This window comes from Marmota marmota, unplaced genomic scaffold, assembly GCF_001458135.2.
Source record: "Marmota marmota marmota unplaced genomic scaffold, marMar, whole genome shotgun sequence".
Taxonomy (NCBI): domain Eukaryota; kingdom Metazoa; phylum Chordata; class Mammalia; order Rodentia; family Sciuridae; genus Marmota; species Marmota marmota.
The window spans coordinates 24,876,376-24,893,591 of NW_026000016.1; the positions used below are offsets into that span (position 1 = coordinate 24,876,376).

The following is a 17,216-nucleotide window of genomic DNA, read 5'->3' on the forward strand; positions in this document are numbered from 1 at the left end:
ATATATATATGTATATATATATATCACAGTTTCTTTATCCATTCATCTGTTGAAGGGCATCTAGGTTGATTCCTAACACTATGTTCCTGCCACTTCTGTTGCTAGGTTTTGCAATGCAATTCATGCACCAACTCCATAGTCAGCACAAATTTCACAGGTTACGGATACAGCCTCTTGCAAGACTGCCTTCCCTTCAGGCACCACCCACATCTACAGGGTTTCCAGACCACCTGAATTTCTAGCCAACTGGCTAAAAATTCTGGGGTTCCCACTATCCCATCAGGCTTCATAATTTGCTAGAATAACTCACTAACTGAGGAAAGTACACACTTAGAAGTTTTGTTATAAAACACAAATCAGGACCAGTCAAAATAAGAGATACACAGGGTAAGATCAGGGAGGGTCCCAAATGCAACTCTCCCATGTCCTGGGGATACATTGCTCTCCTGGTATATCAATGTGTATTGCTAACCAGAGAAGCTCACCTGAGCTTTGTCCCCAGTTTCTGATAGGGTTTAATTATGTAGGCATGACTGATTAAATCATTAGCCAAGTGGTTGAACTCAATCCCCTTCCCCCCTTTCCTCACTTGATGATGGTGGGCTGATACCACGTGACTTAAAGCTCCAAGACCCTGAGTCATCTCTTTAGCATAAATTATATGGGGATCACCATGAGTCACCTTGTTAGCATAAACTGTTGGGACCCACAAAGACACTTCCACAGCGTAAGAAATTTCATGGATGTAGAGGAAGCCTCAGAGCAACCAGGGATAACAGCAGGCCAATATAGCCTAGCTCTATTTTTTATTTGCTTCTTGCCCGTTTCCCTACCAAGGTCTCTACATGGTGTCTGGACACCCATAAGCAAGTTACCATGACTTGTCACCAGGTCACATTACCCAGTTTCTAAGTTGAAAATGACCCAGGAAACACCAGCCCTCATCCTGCATTTCTCCAGCAGCCCCCCGCCCCCGACTGGTGGATAATACCACGAGTAGAGATGGGGAAAATGTATAGTTTCCTCGAATCTCTGAATAAGGGAGCCCAGATTCACAGCTGCACCTCTGTGATTATAGTCAAATCTGCTGCCCTTGAACCTTTGTTTACTCATCCAGGTCATTCCCAAATTGCATTTGGATAGCACTGCAGAATTTTCTAAGCCCTCAGGTATCCTTGCCTCTGGGGGCCCCACAGCTCTGAGAGACAGGGTAGTTCCAGATCCCTTGCTTCTTATATTAGTCAACTAGGCTCTGGAAGCTTCTAAAATTGCTGAAGGTGATGTGTTACTGAGGTGATGGAACTGTCTAGCAGCCAGGATTTGGAGCCAGGTGCTCTATCTCCTGCATCAGCCAGTCTCACCCCATCCCCAGAAAGCCTTCGTGAGTGATTTAATATGATCCCTTTTTGCTCTCATTTGAAGTTGAGGCCCAGGCTGCATTCAGTTCCCAGCCTATCCTATTTGCCAGCTAATGAGACAAATTGTAGGCTCCATAAAAAATTAAACAGCAGCTGCTTCATTTTCTTCCCATCGAACTTTGAAATTATGGCAATCTCATTTACATGGCAGCTCTAGGTATGGCTATGTGGGCCTGCAGGATCCAAGAGTCCTTAAATTTAACCAGAATCATATGTTCTTTCAGATTGGCTGGTATAAAATATTTTGAGCAACCATTCATGAACTGAACCATTAGCCCTGCAAATGGAGCACATGACTTCTGCTTCACCCTGTTGGCTGCTAATTAATAAGTCCTTACAGGTGGAGGCACTACCTGTGGCTTCTCACTGGAATAAAATCAAAGAGATGAAATCAGGAAGGGAATGGAGCTTACAGCAAATTAGCAAACAGCTGAGTCCTAGAGTGGAAAGTTCTATGCCTCTCTTAATAAGTAAAAGGAAGTAGACAGGAATCTACTGCGAGCCCCACGTTTGCCTACATCATTGGCGCAGAATTTTTTTTTTCTTTCTGGTTTGTAATTATAGTGCTGTCTGCATTTTGACACCAGAAATAGGAGCACTTACCTGCTCCAGTGTGAGAGGTGTGGAGATTATAGTATTTTGCAAGTAAAGCAAATAACAAAAAAATCCTGAGTCTATGAGCAAATTTAAGAATTTCCTTGCAATCTTCCTTTGCATTCATCTTCAATTTATTTTCATATTTGACTGCTCACAAACACCCTTCACCTCCGTCTACCTAAAAATGCCATTTAAACCATAAATTAGGATAGAAATCAGCAAGTAAAAAGGGCCAGTGCTTCAATACCCTTTAGGGATTATGATTGATTGATTGATTGATGAAGCAAAGCTGCTCCATAGCAGCACAGATTGTCTAGAGAACATTTGATGTCATTTGTAGTGTTTCCCCATATCTTCTAGGTAGTGTTTCAGCTAAGATTGGAGAGGATATTTGTTTGGGGGACTGGTGGTATTTCATCAACCCATTTTTGATTCACCCCCATTCTCCACAAAGCAACTAACTCCACTGACAGCATATTTATAACACAAGTGTTTGGGAAATTAAGTGGCTTCAGCCAGGATGCAGCAGTTCATTATCAATACCACCCAGACGGCTGCTCATTCCCAGCACCCATCTGTGCTGTTTCTCTCCTGCTCTCATGATCTCGTGAGACCTGCCCAGTGCAGTTTATTCTCATTATGCAGGCAACCCTCTTGGGAAGGAGAGCTATGAAACACTCTGGTCATATTCTAGTTGTTGCCAGACTTTAGACAATTGCTGCAAACCTTCAGAGCCTTGGGTGGCTCAGAGGTGACACTGTTCCTCAGGCAGGAAGATGATTGAGGGGAACGACTGAAGGGACATTGTGTTATTTGCAGTTACCTCTGTGGAATTTAATACCCACCAGAGAAGATATAGTCCTCTGTGCCACACACCTCTAAACCTGACTTTTTGTTTTGTCTTGTTTTGAGTCTTGAGACTGTGTGTGTATGTGGAAGCCCACTTTTCTTACCCACTCTCGGTTTAACAGTCCTGTGCTATCAGAGCTCATTTAAAAAATGACATTTCTTTCTTGATTCTAAGTGTTCATTGTAGAGAATTTGGAAAAATCAGAAAAGTATAAAGAATATAAAAATCACTAATTAACTTTCAATCCCAAGTAGCACAGTTAAAATTTAGGTGTGTTTCTTTTCATTCTCTCTCTCTCTCTCTTTTTTCATTTACATGCATTCTTTTTCCATATTCAAGAAACGTCCTGCTATGTACATTTTTTAAAGTTGATGTAAGGAATTGTCCCATAGTCATTAACATTTATTGATTAGGAAATCTTCAAAAACATAATTTAATGACTTCAGAGCATTTTATCATATGAATTTATCATTAGCTGCTATTTTAGCTCAGGTACCTCTGGTACAGGAGCTCTTGGGAAAGTTCTAGCTGACAAACATGTTTGGGAATAGAGGTGCTATGAACTTTTGTCCAAGAATTTCCAGTAAAAGAAGAACAGAGAGTCCACTCCCTTGCTTCAGCCCAAGGTCACAGGGTTAAGCTGTGTTTATGTAGGAATCATAGCACTGGGCTTCAGAGGCTGGCTCTTACAGAGAGCAGGATACAGATTCACTGACCTCTCTGTTTGGTTAAAGGCACTATCCAGAGATGTCTACCTGAAGGTGAGGGATGGCTTTGCACAATTATGGAACTTGGTCAAATATTATATGGGCAGTCTTTTCCAACCCCATCCCAGCTAATCATCTGCGGACCACAGTGAGGCCCACAATTAATCCCAGTCATGCCCTGGTGGTATCCAGCCATAGCCCTAGAGATCTTAGTGTACACCAAATGACAGAACTCAGCAAGGAAACTCTAGTGGAGTTGATGTGACACTCTTTAAGCAAAAGAAGTTACCCGGAAGAAACCAAATTACCCATGTTTTATGGTTGATAAAGCAAGGTCAGCAAACTCTACTAGTCAAAGGTACATCAGGGAGTTGTCCAAAAAAGACAGTCTTTTGGTGGAAGACATCTTGTCTTTAGGAATGACTTCTATGAAGGCCTCATACATTCTAGAAGAGCTACTGGGGTCTTTCCTTCCTGTTCACACAAAACTTATATATCAAGAATGAGGTTTCTGGTGGAGAAATGTGACATTCCTGTATTTCTCTAAATTAAATTGCAATCAAGCTAACAACTTGGGCACTGCTTTCTGGGAAGACTCAGGCTGCCCCTTGTGGCACTCCTACTGGCTTCAGCCCGTTTTCCAGCCCTGGATGGCACTCCAAGCCCAGCCCACTGGCCCGTGTGCAGAACCTGCACAGGTTCCACTGTCCATTTCAAAACCCCTGCATAGGCTCCCCACTGCTTCCCCCAGACTGGGTTTTCTTCTACTAACAAAGGTAATCAACATGAAATAGGCTGACAGCACAGTGTGGGGTATGAAAAGATTACTTTGATTCCATCCAAAACAGGAGGTTGATCTGCCGGTTAGGGTGGCAGAGATCTTCAAGATGGTTGGGGACTGTGTGTATGCTCTGCTATTTCTTTATTTTGATTTTTACCTTGCACCCTTGTTGTTGGGTTGCAACAAGTTTGTATTGTTTGTTTTCAATGTCTTACCCTGTAACACTTTGAGGTGGTTTGTTGAAAGAGGAAGAAAAACAACTCTGTGGATCCAAAGAATGATGTTCCCTCAATTTTTTGATAGAATCTGTTGGCATTTTTGCAAATGTGTTTCAGCAAATTCATGCTGTCATCCTCAGAAGGAAATTCTTTATATTTCATCCTATTTAGATGCTATCCTTTATATTTCATGATACCTGTACCTTTTCCTGGAGATCAATCTTGTCAGTGGTCCAAGGAATAAGTGCCATTAGGTCAAGATGCCTATTGCAGCAGGGGCCAAGTATTGCTGAAGTGTGTCCTGCTGCCCTTGGGGTGGGAATGGATTTGCATTAGGGACCATGGGCCTGGGTTAGGGACTTGGCCCCGTGTTCTAATCCCTCTTCTCTGAGTCAGTCAGAGCTGTGTGAACTTACATAGTCATTTACACTTTTTTGGTATCAGTTTTCTTATTTATGAAATAGGGAAAATTACTTAGATTAGTTTGAAGATTCTTTCTAATAAAAATAAATTCTGTAATTTCTGGACAAAGTTTGTTTATTGTGTTCTTACACATTATTTCTTAATTTTCATAATATTCTTATAAAGATCCCATTTAACTTAAATAGCCCTACAAGGGAGATAGGTGATAAAACTTGGTTTTTAACAAATTATTATTTAAATAAATTATCCTGACATATTTAGATCAAAGATCTGCTGGTAGCATCTTAATATTTGTTGCTTCAACCTAAGACAGTTGAATCATAGGGAGACAGTGGGCACTGGAACGTCTGGGCAAGTTATTTTATGGTAAATTTATATAGGTGGAAGAAGCAAGAAATTTCTTTGAGCTTTCTTAAAAACAAACAAGATTAAAAAACAATCAAACAAACACAGCCCTCATCTCTTTATTACTTGCCTAAGCAAGTATATAGGTTTACCCATTAGTATGTAACCTGGTGGTGAGAAAGGACAGTTGTCCTGCACCTACTGTCCTAAGTCAGCAGAAATTTCTCTTCCATCTTTTACTTCACAATTTGCTATAGTTTGGATATGGCATGACCCCCAAACCAGGTGTTAATGGCTTGGTTTCCAGTCTGTGGCACTATTGGGAGGTAGTGGAGCCTTTAAGAGGTGGGGCCTAGTGGGAGAAGTTAGGTCATGCCCATGAAGGAGAAACGGGGACTTTGGCCCCTCCTCTCTTTCTTTTGCTTCCTTGCTGCCAAAAGGTGAGCAAGTTTGCTCCACTGTACTACCTGCCATGATGTCCTCCTTCACCAGAGACCCAAACTGATGGGTTAGCCAACCATGGTCTGAAACCTCCAAAACTACAAGCCAAAATAAACCTTTCCTACCTATAAGTTGATTATCTCAGTTACTTTGTCACAGTGGCAGACTGCCCCCCCACAAAAAAAAATGTCCTAGGGGCACTTGAGAATGTAGAGAGAGATTAAAATCCTCACCTATGACCTGGACTCTAGTTTGTGAATGAACTGTAGAGGGGAGAGAATACATGGTATGGCTATAAAAGGTCGTTTGAAAGTTGTTACAGTTAACAGTTGGATTTTCATAAAGTGACTGTGAGAACTAATCCCATCAAACTGTTATATTGATCTCATGGGGATGAAATGAGACAGAGTATGTACAATGCTTTGTAAACTGTGAAGTGGTGTACATGTGGGAAACATATTTTAGTATTGCTCTAAAGCTGTTGCACACAGAAAAGAAAGTAAATTTGATTATCTAAAAAGATAAAAATTTGCCATAGGCATTTTTAGATTACATTCTAGAAAGTTTTTTTTTTTTTTTTTTAAGTACTTGTGAACTATCTTCTGGGCTGCTTCAGTTTGCTTGTGCTCTGAAAGTTGTAACCAATTTTATCAAGAAGAGATTAGAAATTGTGGAATATAGAAGTAGAAAGGACCTGAGAAAGTACCCACTTGCCTCATTGAGTGATAAGATATTAAAACCCAGGAAGACCAAGTTATTTGTCGAGAGTCACAGAGCTAGCTGGACAGGCAATCTGAATTATACTTGCTAAGAGTTTGTTTTAGAAAAGAGCCACACCTTTAACCATATCAATCAGTTTTTTAAAAATGTATCCAGCCTCATTCAAATTTTTTCACAATTGATAATCTTAAAAAAATTTTCATCAATTGCAAAATTTCCCTTCTACCATCTTCCTAAAGACGAGAGGAATCCTCAGATTTTTTTTTTTTTTTTGCATGATTGGTTCCGTGTGCTTGCTTTGTTTCAAAAAGATAAAGGTTGATTCTGTTTTTCTGTGTTATAATACCACAGTCTGGAATAATTTTGTTATGTTGCTGGGCATGTTTTTATGGAGCAGTATCATGAGACTGGAATAAAATCACATTACGAGTTAGCATTGTTATCAGTTTTATTGGAGCTGAAACTGAGTGAAAGGATTTAGGAATAATTGGGTAATCAAAGTGAATTAAATCAAGAGGGGGAAAATATCAGTTCTGGCATCAAATGGGGACTGCTATGACTTCCACATCTGTGGTCTTTATCCATTTTAATCAAGTCTAAATTATGCCATTAAGACTTATTTTTGCAACGTTTACACTTACTCAGACATAGTGAATGTTATATTCATCTGTGGATATTTTGTGAAACATTAAAACATTCTCACTATTTCTAGGGAAAAGTTACCTAACTTGATTAGCATCCAAACATTCAGAGTTGATATTATGTTTATAACCATGGGTGCAGTATTCCTGTAGTTTCTGGGAAATGGAATCCACATACAAAGCTTTCAACCCATGTAGATGAATTCTACATCCCTTAAACTCATTGTTGTTTTTTTTCAGAAGAGTAGGTTTAAGTGGTGTCTCATTAGTATAAATCTGCTATAATAAATAGCATATCATGCTATTAGTGTGGCAGAAATATTGCTATAGTAACTAGCCCAGTCTTGCTTCCTCATGTTCCTTTGCTGTATTTCCCAAGGGATACTGCTTTTGCAGTGAGAAGTCTGTTTAGCCTAATAAATAGCAACAGTGATCAGCTTCCCTTCATTCCCTCTCCAGATAGCTCTTAAATATGTAACTGATAATACACTGAATTATGGAATGAAGTAGCACTAAGTTCACAAACAAGAAAATTAATTAAGGAAACTTTGGTTTCCTTTGTTGCAATTTGAGTTTCCTTTGAGTTTCTGTGTTGTTGATTTTTGTGCATGTGAATTGTCTCTTACTGGAACATATATTTTAAACTTCTCCTTTTGTTCTGAGATCTTTGTTCATAAGTCTTAGAATCCTTGGTGTTTCTGTTGTTTTGTTTTAGTTTGGTTTGATTTGCTGATACCTGCACACACACACACACACACACACACACACACATACACACGCCTGGGCTGACCTAGGGAGTACTTTGGAGCTTGATTGCTCACCCCAAGAGAGACCACTGACAGATGTGGCTGTTGTCTCTTAGAACAATGCCCGGAGCTGTGTGTGTGTGCTGAAGACCACTAGCCCTTAGATTTCCCCTTCATGCTAGGCTCTTGGAGAAATCAGAGTGAGTTCTTTTTCTGGAGGTTTGAGTGTTACCATTTCCTGTTTCTTGGCTTCATTGTTGGCCAAGAGATGGACTCCCTTTAGAAGTATTTGTGTGTGTCTAAGTTCAACAGTCATTATCAAAGACATTTGATTCGAGGGCAAGTTAGGAAAAAGGATAGGCGTGAACACTTTTCAGAGATTAAGGTGGCTCTAGGAAATTAACACGACTGCCTCTGTTCTTGCTGTTTGGGGAATAAGTTGAATGTTAATAACATGATAGCTTGCAGACATTGATTGTGCACTTGCCATCTGCCACTTACTGCCTCACACGTATTTCCATCTCGTGTGAATTTCACAGTAGCCATGGAGGTAGGCATTGTTCTTAAAATGCCCATTACATAGGTAAAGAAACCTGAGACTTTCGGAAAAGGTAAGTAACTTGCCCAGGGTTGTACAGCTAGGAAATAGCAGAGATGGGATTCAAAACACAGTCTCGCTTCAGAACCTGTGCCCTTAAGCACCAGGCACATTATTTCAAGTAAATATGTTTTCAAATATCACGACAAAGTGGAGCATATGAAAAGCAGTGTTTTTCAAACACTTTGTGATCCACTGAAAGAAATAGAGTTTACATTGCCGACAAGCGTCTGTGCACAAATAAAACTGAAAATTGCACCATACAGTGCTCACCCAGAGTAGGAGTCACTCTGACGTTTCCTTTCTATTTCTCTTAATTTCTAAACAGTGCTGGTTGTGACCCTGAAAACTGATTTTTTAAGACCTACTATAGCGTCCCAACTTGCAGATCAAAGGCTACACAACGTCCTGGATGTAAGCTGTTGGGGACATCCTGCTTCCCATTGCTGAATGAATGCCTGACAGATCCTTTCCCCACAATGCCCAACATTGTGGACAAAGTAAATACATAAACAGATTATCATTTTTCTTTCCTCATCTATTTGTTTAAATGTCTATCTCCCCTTCTTCCCTTTTCTTTTTAAAAAACAAAGCTGAAATTTTGTCAAACACAAAGATTGTTTAGGCTGGAACACAGACGGTCGGTGGAGAAACAATTAATAAGGATATTATTATGGAAATATGCACTATAATGAAATTTTATCAAGCAAATCACATTTCCCTCAGATTTCAGTTGTGTTTTTAATAGTGTGTTGTGTCTCCTGCTGTTTCTACTGCATGCTGGTCCTGGGACCTCCTCTTATTCTTGCAAGGTCTCCTCGGGTCCACACTGGCCTCTCCTTCATAGGCGAGCTGGTTTGCCTGGGCTTTCTTCCAGCTCCATCTCTACAAGGGCCAAGGCATTCCGGGGCAACCCAGTTTAGCATCAGGCCTTCTGGTATTTTCTGGGAGCTGTTTGGTAGCTCCTAAACTACCATTAGGGAAGAGGATCCTCTGAATGCCTGAGCCTGAGCTTGGCTCAGGACAGACCTCCAGAACATGCAGAGCTTTCTAGAATATGACACAGCAGGAGTGCTCCTGCTGCTGTCAGTGCAGACCCACACCTTAAAGCCATGTCAGGAACCTGGTGGGCAAGGCATGGGCCAGCCCAAATGTATGGTTGGCTGCAAGGTGGCTGGTAGCTTTGGCATGCCAGGTAGTTTTGTGTTATCTAATCACCAATATCCAGGAGCCTCATATTTTAAAATATTGACATTGGAATTGGCTTAGGTGCTTAATAGGTTTAACTTAATATGATTTCTTTAATGTTTCTTCTTTCTTCTTCTTCTTTTCATTGCTGATCTCTTGTTATAGGTACAACAGTAGCTCAAATTGTTTCTGTATATTTTTCTTACCCTGATCAAGAACATGTGTTCACTTAGAAAAATAAATTCAGGTAGTTCTAAGAGTTAGGGACTTTTGAGATAGAAGAGAAACTGAAGGTGGTACAGGACAGGTATGTGTTGGCAGTAAGGGAATGGTTAAGAGACCCATTCATCCACAGATCCCTGGGAAATTATGCTGATTCATTTTGGTTGTTCTCTCCATCTCTTTACTCAATTACTAAAATTTTAAGCCCAAATACTAAATTTTCAGCAGCTCGTTAAGCAGAAAAGGTTTTTTTTTTTTTTTGGACATTTTTCTCTAATGGGACACAGGGTCCCTAATATACCTAAAGTTTTTTGAAGCACAAAGATGGTTTATTAGTTGGATGGTCTATAAGAAACTTCATCTTTATTGCTGGTGATGAGGAAAAGGCAGACTTTAGCCATGTGAAGCTGGAATTAGAATTTTAAATCAATGCAGGGAAGCTTTTCAGTGATTGAAGACTTCCTCAAACCTACCACCTCTTTCTCTTTATTGACTATGGTGGGATTATGAACCCTATTTTCTAGGACTGTTTCATGCAACAGGGGTTAGGATCTGGGATTAGGTTTTGTTTTCCCCAAGGACATTTTCATTACCAGGAATGTACGGTAGAACCACTTTGTGGTCTCTAGATGTTTGATAACCAATTACTTGGATTCTTGGATGTGTTGGATGACAAGTCATGTTCCCTGGCTTCATCATACTGAGATAAATGCTGGTGAGTGTCAACTTTGACACCTTGTGGTTTTTTTAATATTTAATCATTAAACATTTCAGCATTGCTCTTTGCTCAGCCCTGCTTTGATAGATTCAGGGACACAAAAATATTTTTTAATAATGTTCTTTCCCTCAAAGGGTTGATAGTATCGTGAACAACTGAGTCATCACAAACTGAAATATGAGAATAGAAGGCTAAGTAGAGACAATGTTGCTAATGGTAAGAGCAGGGGAACTGAGAGTCAAAGACCCAGTTTTTAGTCTCAGCTCTGCAATTAGCTATTGGGGTGACTGGACCAGCTTCTCAACCTCTCCAGTCAAAGGGGTCAGACCAGGTGGACTTGAAGGTGATTTTAATGCCAACTGTGTGAGTCTGCAGTAAGTGCTTTGGGGTGAGAGCAAGCCTTGGTGATTGCTCTCAATTCTGTTTAATATTTGCAAATATATCTGTTTAAGCTTCTGCAGGGATGGCCCTTTTTCACTAGCCCTCTCACTAAGAAAATGCATACAAAATCAATTTTTGTGTCTATATCCTGTTTATTCCCCCAAAGACTCATATAGCAGTTTACAGAGAAATGGAAACCCAGCCCTAGTTCTAAATTGATTTGGCTACATTTGATACACTCTTCCTTTCTAGAATATGACTTTTCAGTTATAATAGCCCAAAAGATTGCTTTTCACACCTCTTTCATTTTTATGATTCTTTTCAAAGACTTCTTACATTGCTCACAGTAAAACTGTCTGGTAGGTTTCAGTAACTCAAAAGTAACCAAACGAGAAGTGTCAAGACCTCATAATCAGACTTAGGGTCTGATGCATGTCTTTGTATAGGAAGAAGGGGACAGCTGAAATCCCAGTTCCTCATACAGATTTTCATTAGGAGAAAAGAAAAAGAAATTTGGCCTCCATTGAGGACCAGAGTCCAAATTGCAATTCTGTCCTTGCCTTGGACCTAGGGTCATAATGCTGGCCAAGAAAACCAGTGACAACAATGATCATGTCAGCACCCAAGAGGGAGATGCTGGCTGAGCAAGCCACCTCTTATATTAGTACCAGAGGGACTTTAGGCTGTGATGCTGCACCTGGGCTGTCCAGACCCCAGGGCCCAGGCATTGCCCTCACCTGGTGAACTGCTTACCCAAATTCAAGGAACCTAAGAGAAATAGCATCCTCCAGAGATGGGGAAAGATAGCATTTGTACCAGTCACATGTTTTAAGTGCCTAAATACCTTTAGGAAAACTGTGTACATTTGGGTTCTCAAAAAAAAAAAAAAGAATTAATGAGAAGATTATTATCTATATCTATATTATCTATATCTACCTACCTATGTCTCCTGGTATAGTTCAAGTCCAAGTTCAAAGATCTGAGACCCAGAGGAGTCAATAACATAAGTTCTGATCTGAGTCCAAGTCTAAAGACAGGAGAAGACCTCTATCCCAGCTTGAAGACAGTCATATGTAGAAAAGGGATTTTTTTACCTGCTTAGTGCTTTGTTCTATTCAGGTCCCCACCCATTAAGTGAGGGCCCGTGTTAGGTGGAGCAAACTGCTACAGAGTCTAATGCTGATCTCAGCCAGAAGCACCCTCAGAGACATGCCCAGAATGATATTGTACCAAATATCTGGGCACCTATGGCCCAGTCAAGGAGATGCATAAAATTTAGCCATCATGAAGATAACCTCTTATATATATGCACATGTGCCCTCTGAGTTGGATGTTGTAGGCAGTGCCAGGGTATGCCACCATTGAAGACTGATCAATATGGAATGCTCCCTTTTCCTCTCACTCCTCCCCAGCACAAACATGTTGGAAATCATTCTGCATGTACTTTTCTCTTCTCCAGGCTGTGGCTACTTAGTTCCCAAACATAAGCAGAATTTGAAGAATGGACAGGAAATAGACTGAGACTTCAAGAATAGAGGTTCTTAGGTAAAGATTATTTGAGTGGGCCTGCAATACAAACTGTTCTCCACTCCTCTTCTCTAACACCTACACCAGCCTACTTCTTAATGGATACACTGTCAGATGGAGCTGATTATCATCATTATAGAAGGACACCAACAATACCACTCTACAGAGAAATGACCCAGGCTGGAAATTGATCTATTGGGGAATAATTTGAAAAGTGTAATCTGATCTCTGGAAGGCCCTAGAAAATTACTATCTTGCTCAATGGGATTAGTTGTCCAAAATGAAGAATATTCTCTTCTTGTACTATCCAGTCTTCTGGTTGCTCTCTTTCCACTACTTCTTGTTCCTCTCTTCTGTGACAACAAATGGATTTGGTGGCCAGCAGCATTGATCATTAACACCGGGCCAGACACAGAAACATGCTCAGAAGTTGGCCACAGTTAAACAAAAGATGATGTAGATGGGAATGTTCTTTAATAGGAAGAAATAATAATTGGTTTCACAAGGAGATTCTGTTGCTCTCACATTATAATTTTCATGAAGCACTCATCATTTATTTATTACCACAGGAGTCGTTTCCCTGATGGATTCAGTCATTTTTCTGATGGGTCTTCAGTTCTCTTTGAATTATTTGTCCTCTGAGACAGGGCAGCTCTGTGGCCAAGGACAGAGGGTGTGGCTATCTGGGAGAATGTGGCAGTCAGCAGGGCTGACTATTGGCAGGGGATGGATGGCAAAAAAGTATGTGTTATGGGTGGGGTGTGGGGTACAGGTGTCTCAACCAAAGTCCTAGCACAGACCGACCTCTGGACCCCATATTAGTAAGGGAGCAAGAGGGCTGAGGTGATTGGGAGAAGATTATAGAAAATTAAGGAAACAGCTCACTCAGATTGGGAGAAGAAAGGAAAATGGAAGAGTATTAAGAGGGAATGTGTTTTGCTGTAGGAGAATATTTCATATCTCTTGTGTTGGTGGAATATATAAGCTTTTTGGACTCTTGGGCCATAAATGGTACTGCTTGGTGGGGTGGGGCTGGATGGGGTCCAACAAAGTAATTGGCATGCAGCTCCTGATTGATCCGTTCATAAGCCATCTATCCATTTCACCCATCTTCCCATTCATCCATCTATCCATCATCTATCCGTCCACCCTGCAGCCACTCGTTCATCTATCCTGCATTAGCAGCACCTGCAGAGTGACCAGTATGTACTATACACACCGTTAGGTGCTGGGGAGGTGAAAAATAATGTCTCCCTCTGCAGGAGTTCTCAGCCCAGTGCGAGAGATAGCTAAGTGGACCAGTGGTCATAGTCAGAATGAGGAATACCCTGAGAGAGGTGAGCGCAGTGTGTCTTGATGGGAAAAGAGCCCTCCTGTTTAGACTTTGAAAGGGAAGAGAAGGTTCTCTGGAAGAGGTGCTGTTTTAGCTGAGTCCCATACCATGCATGGTTTGGGGAATATCCTTCTCTCAGTAGAGGTTCTGACATGACTTCTCTTCCTATTTTGGTGTAAGACAAGTCCACCTCCAGGATTAGGTCCTCTCCCCTCTCATGTTTGGGGGTGGGCAGTTTACTCCATTGGCTTCCCCTTCACTCATCCTTGACCACTACCTCTCTTTTGTTCTCCATTGTTTCTCTCCCTGCTGTGTAGAGACATGTTCAAGTCTCTTTCATCTTAAAATTTTAATACAACAACAATGAAACCATCCCTTGGCTCTACTTTGTGGGTACCCGCCTCTCTTTGTTCCTCCATTCACACTGAGCACACTTACTGTGGACTCACCTCTTTGAATATTGGCAGACAGGCTTCCACTCTGTGGTCAGTTCTTCCCTGTTCTTTAAGCTGCCTGAAGAGTGGTTCCAGTGTTCTGTCTTTAGCCAGTGGATGCTCTTGACCTTTGCTTACCTGACCAGTGGGTGACATCTGACTCAGCATCCCATTCCTTCCTGAAGTGCTTTCTCTTATTTCTGAGACCCCAGTTGGGTCTTCCTTCTGGATGGCCCTTGATTCTCCATGTCTTCCATGGGTGCCCCTTAATTATGTGTCCTCAGCTGCTCCTGCTCTCATGCTGTGCTAGTCCCAGGAGCTAGTCTCATGCCGTACCCACCTAGGCCTTCAACTACCACCTGTGCATAAATGCAGCTCAGGGTACTGAGGACCTTTAGGCTCATTCTCCAGCTGATAGCCAGACACTATCTGGGTGTTCCCCAAAACTTGGATTCCCTGTGCCCCCTGAGCTTCTTATCCTTCTCCCTAGACCTCCTTATCCTTCTCCCAAGGTTCCCTCATCATCCTGTCTTGCCATCCTGATTATAGACTATCTTAAATGTCTCTCTTCTAATTCCCTCCCCTGATCAAGTCCCCATCCAACTGACCACCAGGGTTTGTGACTGTGTTCTTCATGTCTTTCAAGGCCCTGTCCATTCCACTGCTTCTCTTTCCTCTGGTTCACAAGTTCTCCCCTGGATGGTGGCAGTAGGTACTGACCCTCAGACAGGTGCTGACCTTGCTGTCCAAGAGTCATATGAAGAACTCTGTAAAACTGCAGGCCGTTGACCCCCTTCCACCCAAAGAGAGCCTGGTTTAGCTCGTCTGTCTTTTAACAAAATCGCCCCATGATTGTGAGTTGAAGCTTGTGGCCTGGGAGTCAATTCAGATGATTTCCCATCCCCTGCCTGGTCTATACCCATCAGTTCTCCACATGGGTACCAGAGAGATTGTTCTACAATGCAAGTCTGATCTAATCATGTTCCTGTACAAAACTCCATACTTGTCCCCCATATCCCCCTCCCATGCATCAAGTATAAACTCTGAGCTAACACATAGCCTCCAACTCTTTGCCTTCCATTATCTACAGGGCCCCACCCACAGCCTTGTAGAACCATCTCTTTCCTGAAATGTTCTTAGTAACTTCCCCACACCATATCTTCTGACCTGTACCCATGGTGCCCTTTCTTCTGTCTGGCTGGACCATATCTGCTCATCCTAAGGATTCGGCTGGAGATCTTCCAGAAGTCTACCCCATCCTCTGATACAGCCCTTCCATGGCCCCCCATTGACTGATACATATACCCCACTTCCACATTGCAAAGCAGAGACTGGTTGTATCTGACTTAATAGCCTGAGTGAGAATGACTTTCTCCCAAAGTCTGCCAGAAATATTCAGACCACTCAGATTTCAGGGCTCTGAACAAATGTGCTTTTTGGCTTTCTAGGCTGTGGTGAAATCATTGCTGCTGATTTGGCCACCTCAGTACCACCATTTAAAAGGATGCACCATGAGTTTGCCCATCTCTGCAGAGACTGGAGGAAATCGTTGGCACTCATCATTTAGGAAGCACAGTCCCTCAAAATATAAACATGAAGCCATTATTTAATGCCTTTCCAATACCTCTCTGTTGGGCTGGAACACAACTTACACTACTGGGGTGCTCAATCCAGATATGGTGGGAGCAGCTGCTGAGAAGGCTGGATGATGTCTCCTTTGTGAACCTGTCCTCAGTTTGATAAGATATCAGACCTGCTCATGTTTAACACTTGTGAGTGACAGATATGGATGCTGTCTTTTCTCCTGCCTTCTTTTTTGGCCATTCACTCATTCCACAATTCCTCATCCAGTGACTTCTGGACATCCTGTCATCTCCATATCTCCTGTGTTGCATGGTGTCTAGAGTCATGATGCCAGGTGGGGAGGAAAGCAGGTGAGTCTTACACCAGCACACATGGGTTGGAGTGGGGAAAATTTAGCCTCAGCTGAGGATTTTTTGAAAGAACAGGATATTAAATAGGATCAGATTCCTTATAAGTCTTATATCGGAGCAGCTGCTAGAACCAGGTGTTTCTAGGCAAGGCCTTCCATAGAGCCAAAGCAGTCACAGTCTCAGTTAAAAGTTCTTGTGATCTCACTGGAAAGATGTCAGACTTGTCAAGTGTAGTAGCTGGCATGAGTTTATTAGAAGGGATAGGAAAAAGAAAAGAGGAACACTCTCAAGGAAGAGAGTGGGTCCTCTCAGAAGAGAAGAATGGTGCACTTCTCATGCCCTCCAGTTTTTCTGGGGGATGCTGTAAGTTTTCATACAGTCCCAACCAGGTCCACCTCTGCCTTTTGACTGATAGCAGGATTGCATCAGACTTTCAAGTCCCCGTTGCACATGGTCTTACTCCCACAGAGGGGAGGTTTTACTATTATAATTACATGCTAAAGATCCAAGATAACTCTGGATCACTTTGGCCCATGCTGACTGGTTCTGATTGGAACTTGTTCTTACAGATTTTATGGCTAAGGGGCTTTACTTCCAATTATCCTATCTCCCTGAGTTCTGAAATCTGGTCCATGTAAGGGTCACAAAAATCCTCCTGTTCAGGGTAATTTGTGTTCTTATGGGCAAGGAGGAGCCTTTTGGGTCTGCATTTCTCCTGCAGATAGCAGGTTGTTTGCTGAGGACTGTAGCATGTCTTATTGGCTTAAGCCAGGCAGGGCTGCAGGTGATTTGCTTTTTAAAAGAAAGAAAATGGGGATCAGCATAGTAGTCAATCCAGTTTATAGAATTATCCCTTCATGTTCCCATTGCTCATTCCACTTGTAAATTCTCCAAGAGCCCTGGCCTGGGGTGAGACTCCTCTACCAAATCTTTGCATGGCGCCTCTCTCTCTCTCTCTCTCTCTCTCTCTCTCTCTCTCTGTATGTATGTATGT

At 41.8% G+C, this 17,216-nt stretch overlaps 1 protein-coding gene across 5 annotated transcripts in view; it reads left to right on the plus strand.

The window, feature by feature from the left end:
• The window catches only part of Susd4 (sushi domain containing 4), a 194,260-nt gene that overhangs the window by 111,439 nt on the left and 65,605 nt on the right, over positions 1 to 17,216 (plus strand). The gene's annotated exons all lie outside the window — the stretch shown is intronic.